Source organism: Sipha flava, unplaced genomic scaffold (genome assembly GCF_003268045.1).
Source record: "Sipha flava isolate LNK unplaced genomic scaffold, YSA_version1 76_pilon_pilon, whole genome shotgun sequence".
NCBI classification, from domain to species: Eukaryota; Metazoa; Arthropoda; class Insecta; order Hemiptera; family Aphididae; genus Sipha; species Sipha flava.
Window position 1 is genome coordinate 1,094,534 of NW_020273616.1, and position 19,669 is coordinate 1,114,202.

The 19,669-nt window shown below is 25.3% G+C and overlaps 1 protein-coding gene across 4 annotated transcripts in view; it reads right to left on the bottom strand.

Annotated features, from left to right (window-relative positions):
- LOC112692721 (inositol-trisphosphate 3-kinase homolog) overlaps positions 1-19,669 on the bottom strand; it is a 53,017-nt gene that overhangs the window by 14,687 nt on the left and 18,661 nt on the right. The window lies entirely within an intron of this gene.

The window sequence follows — 19,669 nt, forward strand, 5'->3', positions numbered from 1 at the left end:
GACTTACCTACGGCAGTAGTGTTCCGTAGCATATTAATGAGGGTGATCATCGCCGTGTTTACACATCAAAAACACGTATAATAAAATACTATCTTTCTTGCGTCGTGCCATTTAATCAAAATTGTTAATTGTTTTCACTTTTTATAAACACATAACTTTAAATGGTGTGGATTTAATTTCGATTATAAAAATGTAATTTCACCGAGTTTTCTTCGGTTGTAAAAACGTTAACCGACGAGAAAGTATACCTACGCGTGGAGGTACCAATGTCCCGATGTTTGGGTGTAGAACGATTTTTTATACAATAACTTTCTTCGTATATTAGGATTTAAATGTAGTCAAATTACATAATTTTTAATACGGACTTTGAATTATTTCATATATTCAAAGAAATATAAATGTAGGAGAAAATCCGGGAGAAAATTTCGTGCGACAACAAACGACGTTTCACAACTGTTGTTCTCAACGTATTCATATAGGACAACCGTGCACATGTGAAAGTAATATATTGAAATTGAATACAGGTATGAGGTTATAAAGATCTAGCAATATAGGTATTTTTGTTACAAAATGGTACCAGAGTTATTTTGTTATACACCATAGACTAAAAAATATTAGATTGCTTCTAAAGATAATTAATATGTACCTCCCTACCTGGCTGCATAAACTTATAATATTAAACTGTCTAGATGGCCGTAGCTGGGAACAATTGACATACAATTTGTAAGATATGGAGTTTATTGATACTGCAATCTACAATAGACATAATAAACTTATTTTTCGTTTTACGCGAAAAATAATTTAGAAATTCTACAAGAGCAAACCTCTCATTACTAATTTATTGTTCAATTCAATAAGTTAAATAGATTTATGGGCAGTAGCGTATTTTTAAATTTTTTGTAGAGATTTTTTAAATTTTTTTAAAAAAATAAATGATTTTAAAATATTATAAAAAAAACATATGAGGTATGAATTCATAATTTTATTATTCTTCAAAATAATATAATATACTTATTTAAAACCAAATTATATAAATTAATGTTCACTTTCTCTGTACCTTGGACTTTATGACTTTTGAACTTTTTTTCTACAGGAGGAGGTCGATACTCCCCCCTCTCCGAAAATACGCCCCTTCTTATGGGTATCAATGTATTATTTTTATGAAATCAGAAAGAAAATATTATGACTAGATAATAATTGTTTTTTTCAGATTATTTTGGATACCAATGGTCTTGGATTTTAAAATTATATTTTGATATCTTACTATCAAGATATAAATAATATCATTTTTAAACTAAAAGTAGTTTTTTATTATATTAACTGGCTCAAGAACCCTTTTTAATTTGTAAATTTGGTTCAAAGGTCCAAAAAGGTTGCTGACCCACTGTTCTATACTATACTTATAACGCTATCATATGAACGCTATACAAATATATATGTATGAATATATTGAAATAAAGTTTATTATAGCCCATTATAATCATTAACTTAGTTCGTTTAATTTAATTATTATTATAACACACTTCATCTATTACTATGGATGTATAGTTTCCATAATAACTATAATTATTGTAAGTTAATTATTATTAAATAAAGTGCTTTAAGTCAAAATATTATCCACTTTACATTAGCGTTAAATTAATACTCAATCGATACTAAATAATAATAATAATAATAATAATAATAATAATAATAATAAATGTTATAAATTCTTCCGGGGTTCCTATTTAACGTTTCTAACGGATAAAATTGGAGAAAAATAGAATAACATTTTGAAACAATGTAAAAGTTTCTTCATTTGTTTTAGTTTTAAAAGGATTACTCAAAAAGATAAAAACTAATAACTTATGCTAATACAATAATAAAAATAATAATAATAATAATAATACTGCTAATAAAATTACTTAACTTATTACAAGATACATAATGACAATACGTCAATAGTGGTTAAGTACTATTACTAACCAAACTAAAAAAAAAAAAAAATATGAATTTAATTTAGTTATTTTCCTGCGAAACAAGGAGTGTCACCATGAATTGACGTCAGATTGTTTTATCTCTTAACGTTCAATTACTATAAATAATCAAGTGAACTAAATCACCAAAGAATAATGCTAACCAATTATACAATTATGTATAGGTTAGGTTGAACAAAAAAAAATTTATTGGCAAAGTATAAATGAGGGTAGTTTTTTTTAGACAATGTAGTAATAAAATAATGTCTACATTCAAAAATTAATTGGAATTATACATACATTATTTATATTGATGTATTTATTTTACAGCCACATTTTAACCGTTTTAAAATGTAACAAAAGGTTCAAAAAACTTTTGTTATGAAAAAAAAAAATAAAAAAATAAAAATATTAAATTTAAACTTGTTACATTTTAAATATACTATGTCTTAACGATTATTAATAATTAGTTATAATTAAAAACAACAAATCTACGAAAATATACTTCACTATTTAAGTTCATAAATAAAAATAAATAGTAAGATACAGATTTTTGGTAACTATACATCAGAATATTTTAGACTATTTGACTTATATTTTTCCGAAAAATATATATTGTACTCAAATCATATTATAAGTAAAATTATTACAAATCATCATTATAAATAAGAATTTTAATTATTTTCTTTTATTCATAACACAATTTAACTACCCAAGATTACTTGAACAAGTTATAGAGATTCTACTTGATTATATTTACTTGGGTAAATATAATACGTGGAAAGATTTAAACTTTCCATGAATTGCATTACATGTAAATTTACATTAATGAAATGTACATCAGTTGGTTAAAATAAAATAAATATTTGCGGAGACTATAGAAATCGGCAAAACGTTCCATAGGATAATATTTAAAATAAACATTAAAAACGGAGTAGTAAATAAGGAAAAACTCAGGAAATATAAACGAGGAAGTACATTGTTTAAAAAATATATAAAATTGGAGTATAAATAATAGGAATATATATGGCAAGAAAGTAAAAAAAAAAGTTGGAAAACATTTTTTCATTTAACAATAAGAATATTATGATTTTGGACTAATGTAATTCACATTTTGATACTCGACGTTAATACAAAAATACAAAAGGACCTAACATTTTTTTAAAAATATAAATATGATAGAATTAAAGTATGGTTTTATGTTTTTTTATTCATTTTACAAATCTTGTTCAAGATTATAATTTATATGATTTTGATGTTGGAGTATTGAATAAAATAATTATTTTAATTTCACTTAATTTTGGTTATGGATTTAAAAATAGGTATGTATATGTCTAACATATAATATATATGTGTACATATAATATTATAATAAGAAATGGATTTTATCTCCTTGATTATATAGAACTTTTTTTATTAATTTAATAGGTATTTTATTTATAATAGTAACTAAAAAAAATATCCTATATATGACCTATATAGCAGTAGATAGAATAGTTTTTTTCTAATAATAGTAGTTGATAACTAAAGGTATTATTATTATTTATTTATCATAAGATACCTACAATTTTATAGAAAGGATTTATATATATTTTAAGTGATATTCAAGTAAATGTATAATTTATTATTTTAATTTTAATAGATATACTGTTTGTATTTATTATATTATATTATGTCTTTGACCTGTCAATCACTGTATATAAGGTTATGGTTTTAAAGACGGTAAAATGTAATACTATAGAAATTTTGTGAAGGTCTTAACTAGACCTTAGCGTTATTCATTAATTATTTATCTACCAAAGTTCTCAACAAACATATTAGTTTGAAAATCAATGATCAATGATATATATATATCCAATTACGATTTACTACTTTTGTACTTGATTCAACTCTCCTTCTAAATGAGAGTTTGAAATCAAATATTGAATTTTTTTGATAAAAAAAAAAAAAAAACAAAAGACAGACAAGAACGTTATATTAAACCAATTAAGATTTCTTTAATATTGCTACTTATGATTATAGTATACGATTATAATTACCATGTGTGCACTTAAAATTACATAAACATTTTTGGATTAAAATTGAAGTGGATCGAATAGTTTTTAGTAAATTCACAATATTTATGTTCAGCATTTTTAAAATATTTTCGTTGTACTTAAACTACGTATTTAGCTAATATTTTTTTTTCATATTTTATGTATGGTTTAATATAAAATTGTTTAATGGAAACTAGAATAAATTATTCAACTTAAAACGATTTAATGGCCTGTGCAGACATGTGCGCAACACGTTTATTACACACACAAACATAGACACTATAGATAGTTATAATTAAATTTAAATAATTAGACACATTAATCAGTATACCTATAATTTGATTAATTTTTTTGCCACTTTTTTTACTTTATTCGTAAACACCAACTTATGTTATTTGTAAGATCACATGATCTAGTTGGTAAAAGTTTTAATAATTCAAAATTGACACTGTTTATTAGTGTATTATGTTCAAAGATACAAACGTATTATGTTGCACTATGATTATCAAGAATCACTATAATTAATTTCTATTTTTACACATAAACAAAATATTTTTTTACTTTCATAATTATCATAATTAAATTCAAAATAGCATATTAAATGTATTATAAATTAATTATATTTGTTTTTGTCTCCACCTTTGATTACATTGAGTTCTAGCCATCGCATGATATACATAATGATAATGTTGTCAAAAGAATAAAAAATGTACATACGTCATGAGAAAATAAAGGACGGACTAGAACCATTTACTATAATGTTACTTAAGAAATCCAGAAAATATAGAGCTAATTTTATAGATAACAGATATAATGTACATTGGGAAAAATTTTCTTTGATTATTGGAGACCTATGAATCTTTATATACGTTAATTAAAATTAATAGAGCCGCCGTTATTTCTTTGAAAATCCATCTCTAAAAAAAGAAGATAAGTATTTGCACAAGGTAGAAAATATTAAAGCATAAATATAATGAATGATATATATTATTAAACTAACAATAATGATAAATTATATTTATATGATAAAATAATAACAAATATTAAATAATTCAATAAATAAATTAAATGTATAATGAAATCTAAAATTAAATTTTATTTAATGCAATTTTTTCAAACTCTTATCAATCAAATTTTTCTACAATGATTTATTTATGAGCTTTTTATTTGATTAATTTGAATATTATTCGTAATATTGATGTACAATAATAAAACTAGTTTAATGATACAGATAATATTAGATATAGATCTATATATATATATATATGTATATTATACAGGGTAGGACGGTGTTATAAAACAGGATAATAGACTGAAACAGGCGATTTTAAAATAACTAAAAATAATTAACAAGAATTGTTTTATTAAATTTATTCACAGCATCTTAAGGTTTTATACGAATAAAACATTTTAAAAATGTTAATTTGGCATCTAATTTCATTTAACGATGTTCGTAAGATAGGTTTCATTTCGATTCAAGCATTCGTCAAGGCGTTTTTAAAAACGGGATATGACATTTTTTTCGATAATGGACGCGGAGAGGCAGTCGGCCGCATTCGAATTGGGTCCCGAATTATTTTAGGTACTACACTAGTTGTGTCCTGAATAAGTTTACGTTTACACTAGTTCCTGAATATTTTTAGTAAGTACTACATTATACTAACATTTCCTTTCCCATTTTAATAGACTTAGGACTGTCTATGATCTACTTAGACCACAGGATCACATTTTTTTTAAAAATTTTTAATTTATATAACAATATAATGTATTAAGTAATAAAAGTATTAAATATTAAATATTAGTAAAATTAAATAATAAAAATATTATACAATAATATTAATACAATTTTAATATTTTTAATATTATTACCTATACAATTCTAATAAATTATATTTTGATGGAAAAGAAACTAAAAAAAACATTTTTAACCATACCTGTGGTCTAAATAGATTATAGACAGTCCTAAGTCTATTAAAATGGGAAGGAAAATATTAGTATAATGTAGTACTTACCAAAAAATATTCAGGAACTAGTGTAATATCTAAAATAATTCAGGACTCAACTAGTGTAGTATCTATGAATATCTGGGACCCAACTCGTACACTACCTGCGATTAGCCCCTAGTACTCGGGACCTAACTCGGATGCTCTGAGGCAGTCACTATAAATTAAAAACGGTATTCACAGACATTGCAAAATTGTATTATTCTAAAACTTGCTCAATATGGAATAACAGGATATTTTCAACAAAATGAACATGAGTCATACAGCTAGAGTGAGAATGAATAATTTGTAAGTGATTTCCAAATTGTATAATTTCCAAAAATGGGATTATTTCGATCACCTGATTTTTCAGTTGGTGATTTTTTGCTTTGGAGGTATATTAAGAATAAGGTGCACCCTGTGGCACAAATAGGAGGATTATGACCCCCCTCCTCCAAAATATATAGTTAAATCAACAATACCTTATCCTCTACACCAAACACCTTCCAAATTTAAACGTTTTTCAAATGTTTAAATCCCACCCCGCTGAAAATAAATCCTGTTTGGGTCACTGAATGTCAAATAACACTGAGGACAATTTAATATCTCAAACAAAGAATACAAGAAAATATCACACAAATCTTAGAAATGTTACGAAATTTTATATCCAGTTTAAAAAAAAAACCTTGTCGAATGTTTGCTCCGAATTAGACACCATATTGCGAACATCGTTTATAAGAATTAAATTCAAAATTTACACTTTTTGAAGATTTTTTTTTATATATTTTTTTAAAATGGTATGAATACATTTATTAATGCAATAGTTCTCGTTCGTTATTTAGTTATTTTAAAATCACCCGTTTTACTACCTCACATTGCATATTAAGTTTTAGAAAATTATACATACAAATAGGTATATTATATTATTATATATAAAATCATTACATATAAATATATATACATATACACACACACACACTATTATATACACGTATACTACATAATTGATAATTTTTTTTATAAATTAAACATTAAATTGTATAAATACCGTTGTATTATATAATATAAATTATTAGTACACTATACAGTATAAGTATATTATTGACTAATAGTTAAACAATTCACTTTTGTATATGTATAATTTTAATAAGAATTAAACGTTTACATTATTAAAACCACAGTAATTATTAAAATCATGTATATTTTAAGACTACATACAGTTGATATCCAATGTGAAAATTGCAATACACTTGCGATCAGTGGCTCACATGTTATAGATCAAGGGGGTCAGTCAACCCCCCTACAATAATTGAGTGTTGGGTGGTAATTACTCGTTGTTTTAGCCCTTATTATAAGGCTGGTGTTGGTAAATATTATAGTGTATAACATTGTTCATGTACCTATAGTGTACGGTATTATTATTAAATCGTATTAAATCTATTTTAAATCATTTCGAGGTGGGTGAGTGTTTGCTACCAGTGTAGGTTTGACCAATGTTAGTAAGATTGAGTACGTGCCACTGCTTGCGATATAATTTATAAAAACAATATCGATTGGAAAAATACCAACCCATTGCGTTGACACCAGTTAGAACGTAATGTTTACGATATTATAGTAAATATTAATGGTAAATAATAAAAATTCAGACACAAGCATATTTCAACAGGACATTTTGTTATCAACGATTATCAGACATGTGATATCATGACGTACATTATATGTTTATATTTAGTTTCAAACTCTTACAGATATTGTATATTTATATGCAGACACTATAAGCAGTTCTAAGGCACTTGCCCCCAGCAACAAATTTGAAGAATACATTTTGTTATTAATTAATAATAAAACTGATTTAAATCTTAAGAAATTATGTTTTAATATTTAAATAAAATTTGTTTAGCATAATTACCTAATTAATATATATTTTATAAAAGGTAATTAAATGATAATTCAGTTAGTGCAGAATATTATTTTAGTTCTTTAGAGCAGCAACATACAGGTATTCACGTGGAAAACATGTAAATACGCCCCTTATCACAGCAGAATCGGATAAATATTTGTCCAAATAATTGTCCAATAATTGAACATTTAACAAATGTGTATGTAAGAATAAAATAGGGTTATCAAATTTTGAAATTTTTAAACCGGGACATCACATTGAATAAAATCTTTTTTTTTTTTTAATTTTAATTTATCCGAAAACAATAATTAATTCTTAAATAAACACTGCTCTAAAAATTGTTAAATATTGTATAATACTTCATATATTTTTATATTTGAGATCGTTTTAAAAATAATTCGACGATATTTCGCGTCAACTCCTATCATTTTATAACTTCATAAAACATCAATTACACTAATATAACTGACCTAAACCCCTTAATTTTTATTAAATTCAAGTTAAATTTGGTACAATAATATATGGCAGACATAAATAGTAAATCCAATATGAAGATATATATTTAAAGAAAACGTTAAAAAAAAAGTTTTTATAAAAAGTTTACGTGCAGTGGTCTAAAAGTATAAAGAACAAGGTAAATAAAACATTATAGTATTGAATTGAAAACAATTAATTAAAACATAAAATTAAATTATTATACAATGCTGTGTGATCTATTTTTTTTGATAAACAGAAGAACATGATGTCATATAGTCATATATGTGTGAGGAACTTTTATCAAATAAATTAAAAACAAATTTACTATGACGACAATAGAAACGATAACATTGAAATAATGTATGTTTTAATGGAAAAATCCCGAAGAAGAAATACCTAATGACGACAATGAAATAAATATATTTAACCATAGTCAACTCATTGAAAATATTTTAAATACAATAAATGGCTGCATAATTATTTTAGATTTTGTGTCAGTTCAAAGATCAATCAAATTAAATAATAATTGAATAACAAGTGATTGTGAATATTGTGAATTTACGTCATTTAATAATAAAATAATATTGATAATCACAGTATACGAGGGATGAGATAAGTTCTCCGCTCTCTTATCTTCATCATATGACAAAAAAGGGAGACAACGGCAGAATTAACAGAAGGTCAATGCATCCATTGCATTTGATTGTTCTACAAACACTCGTTACGCAATATACTGTCGCATAATATGATATAGCATATAGAGTCATCGCATAGTTTGATGAGTCCGATTGATTTTAAAAATTTACAAGCTTGTACAAAATTATTAGGTATTGTTAAAAATTATCTTGATAATTAAAACAGTAGTAATGTACACATACAGACCGATGATACTAGTGATGTTAAAAAGTAGCAGTCACTGTAAAACCATTACTATATAAAATTAATATATACTTAAATTAAAAATTAAAAACGTTAACTAGACAAAAAGCAAGAGTGGACAATAGGAATTGAGCGGCGAAATGACACTCAGCCGTTATGGTATGAACGCTTTTATGGCTTCTTCGGTAAAACCGTTTAATATTCAACGGCGAGTGTGGGAGGACCCTAAGAAATATTTGGGGAAAATTGGTATTTTCAAAAAAGTAAATTATAGTATGTCAATTGTGCTATGCTAGGTTAGGTGCAATACTCTTTTACACCTATACTACTCATTTTTTTCCCGGCTTTACAATCCATTGAGGATCTTTATCGCCAAAACTACCTCGTTCCATTTCTCTCTACCATACACTATAACTTGCCAATTCATCCCACCATGATCTGCCGCATTCCATATCTCTTTTATGCTATCTATCCATCTTTTTCGTGGTCTTCCCCTTGATCTCTTCCCCGATAACGTTCAAGTCATTAATTATTTTATTAGGCATCCGTCTGCTCATTACGCAAGTTTCGCCCATTTCATTCTTATACTTTTAATAAATTGCATAATATTTTCCTTTTTGTATAAATTTTTTAACTGAGCTTTCGATCTCAATTTCCATTGTTGTGTTTTAGTATTAAATACTATTTTCCTTTCAAATCTTTTTAGGTTCTCTTTGTCACCTTTAGTTTTGGACCATGTGGCACATGCATAAGTCAGTACTGGTCTTATGTAGCTTACATAAAGTTTTTCTTTGACTTTTTTCAATAGTGTTTTTGATTAAAGAGGGTCTTCATTGCGAAATAACATTGATTAGTTGCATTCAGTCTCAAATTTATTTCTTTATGCATAATATTTTTGTTGTTTAAAGTTACTCCAAGGTACTTAAATTCTTTAACTTGTTCGAATTCATTATTTTCTATTTTAAGGTTGGAATTATCCTCTGGTCCTCGTGTTACTACTATGTATTTTGTCTTCTCCACATTTACTACTAGACCCATATTTTTGCTTGCTTTCATTAATTTCTTCAGATTCATTTGAACTTCTACTCAAGTATTTCCTGTGATTATAATATCATCCGTGTATGCAAGTATCAGTCCTCTATCAAGTGACCAGGCTTTTCCGTTTGACATTTATCGGACCACACTTTCTTATGCCATGTTAAAAAGTATGGATGACATGACATTCACTAGTCGTAGTCCAATTTTGATTTCAAGCCATAGACAGTTTAGTCCCAAATTTTACTCTACTATACGTTTTACTGATGCATAGTTTTACCATTTTAATAATTTTCATAGGGATGTCAAATGCCCTGAGCGCTTCCCGTAGCCTTTCCCTGTCTACGCTATCATAAGGCTATTTATAGTCTACAAACACCATATGCAGGTCCATTCATAGTGCTTTTCCATACTACTCATTTAAACATGAATAATATTCAACGTTTTTTCAAGTTTGTAATGATTGTAAACGATAATTTATTATTTATCTAAATGAATACAAGAATACACTTATGATGAAGGTGGTCAAGATTGTTATTTGGATACGAAGAGAAAAGTTAGTACAGTAGGTGTATTATTAATAATTATTGATTCTTTTGTTAGTAAATTTAAAGGGGGAAATTATTAATTGGTATGATTTATTACCAATTTTTTTCTCCTTAATTTCATCATTATAAGAGCAAACATCGTCTATAATGCAGTAATATAGTTTAAATATAGTAACAATATTATATTATGATGTAATTATTACTATATTTAAATTATTTATGTATTTTAAAATTACTAAAACAATTATTATTATGGCTTGGATTAACAATTTACACAAGAATCAAATAAATATAGTCTATTATGTTATAGTCTATAATCTATTAAAATATTATATGATACAAATTAGTTTAACATTCAAAATGTATTATCAGAAAAATATTTTAATACAATAATTGTTACTACAAAATACTATGTTTGGAAACTAGCTTACAATAAATTACACGCCCAACGAATACGTAAAACAAGAATTTTAATGTCCATTTAGAGAAAAATAACAAAAACATTATACTTAAAATGTAATCTTTACTTAGAAATACATACATTTTACATTTTATTATATTAGCCATTAGGGAGATACATAAATATTAATCTTCGGGTAGGTCACGGAGTTTTAGGTAATTAGACATACTAGCATTCATTATCGTTTCGCATCGCGTGAACCTTGGCGTATAACTATTTTATAATATAAGTCTACTTCAACTAAAAATGTGGTTATAATTATTAGATACGTTTGATTTCTATGTTATCGAGACATCCAGTAAATTTGACTGTTAATATATTACAAAATAAAAAGTATTAATATTTTAAAAATACAATGCATTAATATATACTAATTTTATAAGCTAAAAAAATGTTATTTAACTATAAATGGTATTATAATAATTTTAGGATAAAATCATTAAAGTGTATAAGAAAAATTATGATTTTTTTATGGGATTTATAATAGCCCTTGAAACTATATCAAATAGTAGTCTTATATTTATTCTATATAACTGTATACCTCTAGTTTGATAATGAGCTATAATCTTATAAATTTTATTTTTCATAATTTATTTTTTTTTTTATAGCATGATATACTTGAAAATTATAATATATACATTATGCTACAAAAAATAATAATAATAATAATAATAATAGTACTCGTAAATAATCGTACATTATTTCATTATTATCCTATCGAACAAATCACGGACACATTATCAAAACGGTTTTTTCAAGGGTATATATTTTGAGGAATAAAATGTTTAACTGAAGTAATTATTTTGCTCAATATTACATTTTCAGTATCTATTCATTATGATTAATTCATTGATAACTCTTTTGAGAAAAAAACAAATATTTCAAATCAGCCAATTGTATCTAAATTAATCATAATATATTATGAATGTAATTTTTACTTAAACAAATTACAAATTAAATTTTATTTATAAAAACATTAATGAAACTAAACAGTAGTGTACATATTGCTTAGAAATAAACCTAGTGAATTTCACGAAAAACCAAAAATATAAAATAATCATATTTTATGAAGATTAAAATATTTTTATTGAAAATATTGATTGACTATTGTATCACTGTGTACATATGTGCACAATATATTGGTACTATTAGACGAATTATTATTGTTAATCTACGTACAACAATACTAAAACAAAATGTACACATATTTGCATATTATATTCACAAAAAAATGTGTAACATAACCTTAATTACAAAGTGAGTATTTTTATGTGACCGAGTAAAAACACACATATTAAATATAATGTACTCGTAATATTAGATTTGTTACGAATTCCCAGAAGGGTGATGATGTGAAAAGTTATATTAGTCACATACACATATAATTTATGTGTAAGTCATATACTTGATTAATGTGAGAAAGTAAATAGTAAAATCCTGGTGAAACAGCTCAGCTATATAATGTGAACTACACGTAATTATCATCAAAACAAAGTAGTTTTTCGAAGTTTGTGTTATTTTATTAAACAATAGAATATTTTTAGCAAAATATAAGATGCCTTAACATTTATTGAAATTGAACGAACTATATCTTCACATAAAATACATGGGATAGTTACAAAATACGTTCAAATTTAGCGAGCACTACTCTTTAATACCCTTATGAAACATATTTTATTAATCCTTATAGACATATATTATTATAATTATAATTTTATGTACATCGTGTAACATCAGCAGTGGAATAATTAATTGTTGGTAATTGCAGTAATAGTAACAAAAATAAAAAAAGTACTAGTGGCATTTTATGTGGAGTTTATAAGTTTTTAACAATGAATTACTTATGGCACTGAAATTAATATTTTAGTACAAATTAAAAGGCACGGGTAAGATATATCGAGAGTGGGGATATTGTCTAACACTCTAACTCAGGGGTCTCCAAACTATGGCCCAAACCGAACAAGTTATAAACGGCCCGCAACACCCATAAGACGGTAAATAAAATATAGATATCTAAATATATGTGTAATTTAAAAAGTCGTTATCGCGGGCACGTATCATAATTTATGACGACAGACATTGCAATTTCCTTTTATATTTTTAGTTTTAACGTCGATAATGGAGAGATTAGTCACATAGACGAGCGGTACGACGAAATCATTTCATAACGTTTGTACAGTTACATGTCTAAGTTTGCAGTGCCTTTATTATAAATATTATTCTTTACCTATTAATTCACCAATTCGACATGTCAGGAAGAGGATTAAAAAGGAAAATAGATTTAGAATGTCGTGTTTTCAATGAAAAGTGGTCGTTGGATTATTTTGTAATTTATTCAGGTGACAAAATAATTTGTTTAATATGCAAAGAAAGTATTTCTGTACTTAAGGAGTACAATATTCGAAGGCATTATGAAACGAAACATAAGACAACTTTTTCAAAATTTACTGAGAAATTGCGGTTAGATAAATTGCAGTCACTTCAAAATAATTTTTCATCACAACAATTATTATTTAAAAAACAAAAAAATATTAATGAAGCTGCTACAAAGGCTAGTTTTCGTATTTCACATCTATTGGCAAAAAGAGGAAAAGCGTTTTCTGATGGTAGTTTAATAAAAGAATGTATAATTCAAGCAGTTGAAGAAATTTGTCCAGAAAGAATTGATACTTTTAAAAATATTAGCCTTTCTGCTAACACAGTTACCCGTAGAATTATTAAAATTACAATGTATATATTATAATCATTTAAATTTATACCAATTATATTTAAGTATATTGTAGACAATATTTTATAAAAAGATTTAAAGTTAACTTATATTTGTATACCTATATTTTCATAAAATTAAAAATTATACGTGTTAATAAACTTTTGGCCCGCTAAGAGCATTTGATATTTTTTGTGGCTCTTCAATAAAAAAAGTTTGGAGACCCCTGCTCTAACGAGTAACGTCTATTTTTATAAGTTATGATACGTTTGTGTATGTACTATATAATCATTATTCGTATAACCAAATGTGTTGACACTAACATAATTTCTTAATTCAACTATTACATTACTTTCAGTGGCGGATTTAAGGGGGGCAGAGGGGCCTAGGCCCCCTCTTGGCCCATAAGATGTGTAAGAATATAACCGTGACTTAAATTTATAATTACGATTTACGAAAAATTCAGGTTCTGAATTTGTTTTGATACTTAATATTTAATTATATTATACTTTATATTTATAAGTCAACCATGCTGAAATCATGTTGTGGCAGTTACATTGGGCTAAACAATCAGAAAAATCAGCACGGCTATGGAAGCATTTAAAGAGACTGAAGGTGGATATTTCCCAAACATACGACAACTATTACTTATTCTTGCCGTATTACTTGTAACGACATCAACAAGTGAGAGATCTTTTTCTAGCTTAAAAAGAATCAAATCATATTTGAGAACGACAATGGGAGAAAATCGTTTGAATGGGTTGTCATTATTAAATATTCATCATCATATTGATATAAAACCAGAAGAAGTAATAGATTTGTTTGCAAAACAGCATTCGAGACGTTTACAATTTTGTTTATAAAACACTACTTTTATTTATATTTTTTTTTATATACAAATATTTTTGATTTTAATACTTTTTTTATGTGTGTACATTTATATAATACATTAAAATTAATAATATATTTTAATATACCATTATACTAATATAAATGTTTTTATAAAAATATGTACTGATGTAAAAAAATATTGGGCCCTTCCCCAAAACAAAATCCTAGATCCGCCACTGATTACATTAAACAGAATATACAAAACAAGTTAAAACGTTGTTAAGAATATTTTATACATTTAAGCAAAATATTAATCAAGAATATTGTGTTTTTATAATTATTGTTGGATTAAATGTACAGTGATTATGTTTGTTTTTTGGGTTAATAATGGTGTTCTTGTATTTTCACTTTTACGTTTGCAGTTTGGTAAATGAAGATTTAGGAATTTATAAATAAAAAATAAAACGTTTACAGAAAAATTTTGAATTTGATTTATTATAATACCGTTAGTATAATGTACGTATGAAATGTCCACAAATAAGATATTACTCTACAGTTAAAAATTTTAAAACTTTGAACAACCAAGGACTCACCCACATCGTTAGTTATAACATATAGTATATAAATTATTTACCGGTAGATCCGTAATATATAAGACAAGTTGTACAATTTACAAACGGGTTTAATTGTACAGCAATAGTAGACCTAAGTCGTGATAAAAAGCTATTGACGTCACATACATGAATTATATGATTATTATAGTTAAAAAAAACATAATATATAAAAATTAAAATTAAACACATCCCACATTATAAAAGCACCGCATTCAACATCTCTGGTTTTCACATAAAATTTTTTATTGAGTACCGCTACTTAGTTTTACTTCACCAAGAAAAAATATACAATTTACCAGCAATAAAATTACTGCCAATCTAGTACCTACTCAGTTCAAGTACTTCTCATTTATACATTTTTTTTTTTAATTTCCATAAGTGTTTAAAATTTGAAAAATAATGTCTGTGATAAAAAACACGAATGAACTTGTATTCATTAATATCATAGTATTATAAAAAATACAGTATATAGATTCATAGGCAATATCAGATGCAATATAAAATGAGGTTATCTAAATCACCATTCAGATTCGCTGTTAATTTTGAACACTGTCACATTATACTAACATATATAGCTTTAGGTTGAGTTCCGGGTCACAATTATTATAATGCGCGTTGTAATAAGGTAAACCGGATGCAGACATTTGTTTAATTTCTTATTTAAGAATCTGAAAAGCACAATCGTTTACTTCGAATATTGTTCGCACACATTTTATATACTTCACTTTACTTTTTTTTTATATAGTTATCATTTGATTGGTACACATAAAAGACATTTATCAATCAACGTCTTGGAAAGGATAACGTATAAGTTATACGTTATCTTGCATAATTTCGTACGTATAACTACTATTATTGTATACTATGTACACTAATATACACTATGTACTTCAACTTCGACTACCGTGTCACCCTTGAAAACCCATCAGCTCATAGACAAACATACATATTACATTAAAATACGGGTGGTATGTACGACCTACGTGCTCAATGACTTCGATACAATATACTCATACAAATAAATATAAGTATATACATATAGGTATGTATATATAACTAGAATATGGATTTCAAAGCAATAAAAAAATAAAGAAGATCACGAAAAAAAAGCAATAAAGCTGTATAAATTTCCAAATAAGCTTAAAAATAACATTAAAAATGGGTCTAAAAAAATTAAATAAAATAATTTTCGGCATTTTTAAATTATGTTACAACGAAAACTAAACTACGATTATGAGAAGATCATTTTCAGAGCAAGAGCGTATTTTTGTGTTTATTGCTGATTCAAGATAAATTAATCGATTATATTAATTTAATTAAATCTAATTGCCGAAAAAATGATTGAACAATATTTGGAACATGTAAAAATAAAAATTAACATTTCAAGTACGTCTATTTAGAACACATTTTGATAAAATGTAATATTAAAACAAAATTTCAAAAAAGCTGTAATATTTGAAAAATGTAACATAAAAGCAAATAAAAATTATCCAAAACACCCCAAAAAGCATTTATATACAAAAAACGCACTAAAAAGCAAAACAAAATGTGGTGCATTTTTTTCTGAGTAGTATAAATTGAATTTGTAGCTAACATAGCTTCGTTTTAGAGTAACAGAAAAAAAAACAAATGTCTTCAAAATCTATAATCTGAATATAACTAATATGAATAAATATAACTGTATAACTATAAATATATTATGATATTTTATATCTTTAAAAAATACGGAGAAACGGCCAAAGGAATATAATATACAATCATATCAAAATATCTTTAAAGGTCCAGTTTCTACCTTGTGTAGATAATTAAGCACAGATTTAGTATGTGTATTTATGTATATAAAAATGTTTATGTAATTAATACATGCGTGTAACTCATGCATATGAAGTTCATATATGATCCATCAACAATATTTATCAACTTATACTTAATCTACAGAATATTGTAGCGATAAATCCTTAGACTAATTTCATTTTAAAATTAATGTGGAAGTAAATAAGTGATAGCAAATAGTCAGCAGTATACTGAGAAGACAATATTTTTTTTATTTATATTCGTGTTTGTAAATTAACTAAAATTGAATATTATAATTATAAACAGAAACACGATAAAACACATTTTTACTATCTGAATAACATTCATTAATATAGACTTATATTAATATATAATTACGTATATTGTATTTCAACTAATAAAATATTAAACATAATCACACCCTTTATCAAGAAACATTAATGATTTTTTTTCACTGTATTTTAACAAAAACACATAGTTGTCAAGTTATAATATATTTTGGATAAAAGCAATGAGGAAATAAAAAGGTAAAATGAATTTTGAACGGTATAGGTAAATGGATGGTTTTAATTGCATATAAAAAACACATACATATTTGCTTAATGTTAACTCTTACCTTATCTATTCATAGAGGCATCACTGTGTAGGCACGATTATTAGCATTGATTTTACGCAAAATATTAGTAATTTAATTGAGCTAGAAGATCAGGTCTGAAATTGGTTTTGAAATATCTATAAATAAAAATCTAATAATTTTGAGATTTTGGATAGTTAGTTTATAGATTTGTTTAAATTTACGTTAGTTGAATTACAACATAAAAATAATTAAAAATCGAATGACCAACTACCAAGTCTATAATAGTTTAAAATATTAATTAAATTGATAGGTAAAACAAAATAAAAAAACATGGTGCAATAAATTTACTCGCATTGCGTATGAGATCACCAGGTCTCGTTTTGAGAGATTAATAAAAATAAAAATAAAGGGTTCAATTAACATATTACCTATATTAAACAACATTACAAAACTTAAGCACATACAGGTTATTTAATGCGTAGTTCTCAAAAACATTATCGTCATTAGTACGTCATTGACTGTAAGTCATGTATGGTAACCAGATTAAGACGTGTAAGGACTTCTGTGGAAGTGCATCGGAGTGTTTAGACATATTTACTATTGGGAAATGAAACAAAACAAATTATAATTGTTTACCTTATTCATTCAAATTCATAGTTATTGTATAACAAACTCTAAATACAACATTCAATGGTAGGTGGTAAAGAAAAATATATCATACCTACATAAGAGTTGACTTTTTTTTGACATTTCCCATCAATAAAACAATAATATGTATTGACCAAATAATAATGTTAATATTAATAATTATACTATGAGATTTTTCTTATTATTTTTTACACATATAGTAAAGTCACACAATCTATTCTATTTTGATTATAAAACAAAGATATCTCGAAACATAATTGATTTCATTTAAATTATATTACATTGAAAATTAAAAACCAAATATTTGAACTTCTTAAACAAATAATATTTCGACGCCCACAAAGAAACCCATTCGTATCTCACTTATTATCGTTTGTACAGGTCGTATCTCACAAAAAAAAAAATTTGATATGCTTTTTAAAGAAACACAAAATAAAATATTTTTAATTATCATATGATAAATCCTATCATCTTCGGAAATTGATGTTAAAAAAAATATATTTTAACACACATTTTGTTCACTCTGAAAGTTAAAAATATGAGATACGACTTTTTGAATTATATCGATTTAAGTAAACCATTTTAAAAATTAAATAAAGTAAAATATTTCTATGTGTTAATCAGTAAGTAGTAATTAATCACTTGACAAAGAATTAAGATTTTACCAAAATTATCTTAGTTATTTACTATTATTTTAAAAATATCGAAAAAGAACTTTATTTATTTAAATCTGTTTGTACATTTATAATAATATAACATTTAATTTTCTAAGTTTCATTCTATAAATTCTATTTTTTGAATAAAAAAGTAATGTTAACAATTAATAATTACAATTTTAAAACAGAAATAAATAGCAAAAGCGAATTGAAATTTTAAATAACACAATTATATATTTTATTTTAATAAAAAACAATAGCACAGATATTTTCCTCATATTTTTATTAATTTCTGTTGAATGGAACAACAAATGGAACGTTAAGCTCACATGTCATTTTAACAAAATTCTAAAGCTAAACAATATACATATTACGAAGTAATAATACTATTATTCGATGTGCATGTGTTGTGTACATGTATATATATATATATAAATATATTTATATCATTATGCATTATTATGTTTATTGAATGGTGAACAAGGCAAACAAATTATGGCCACGAACAGAGAATGCAACAAAATTATAAGAATACTAGTGGTTTAACATTTACTTATATATGAACTAAAT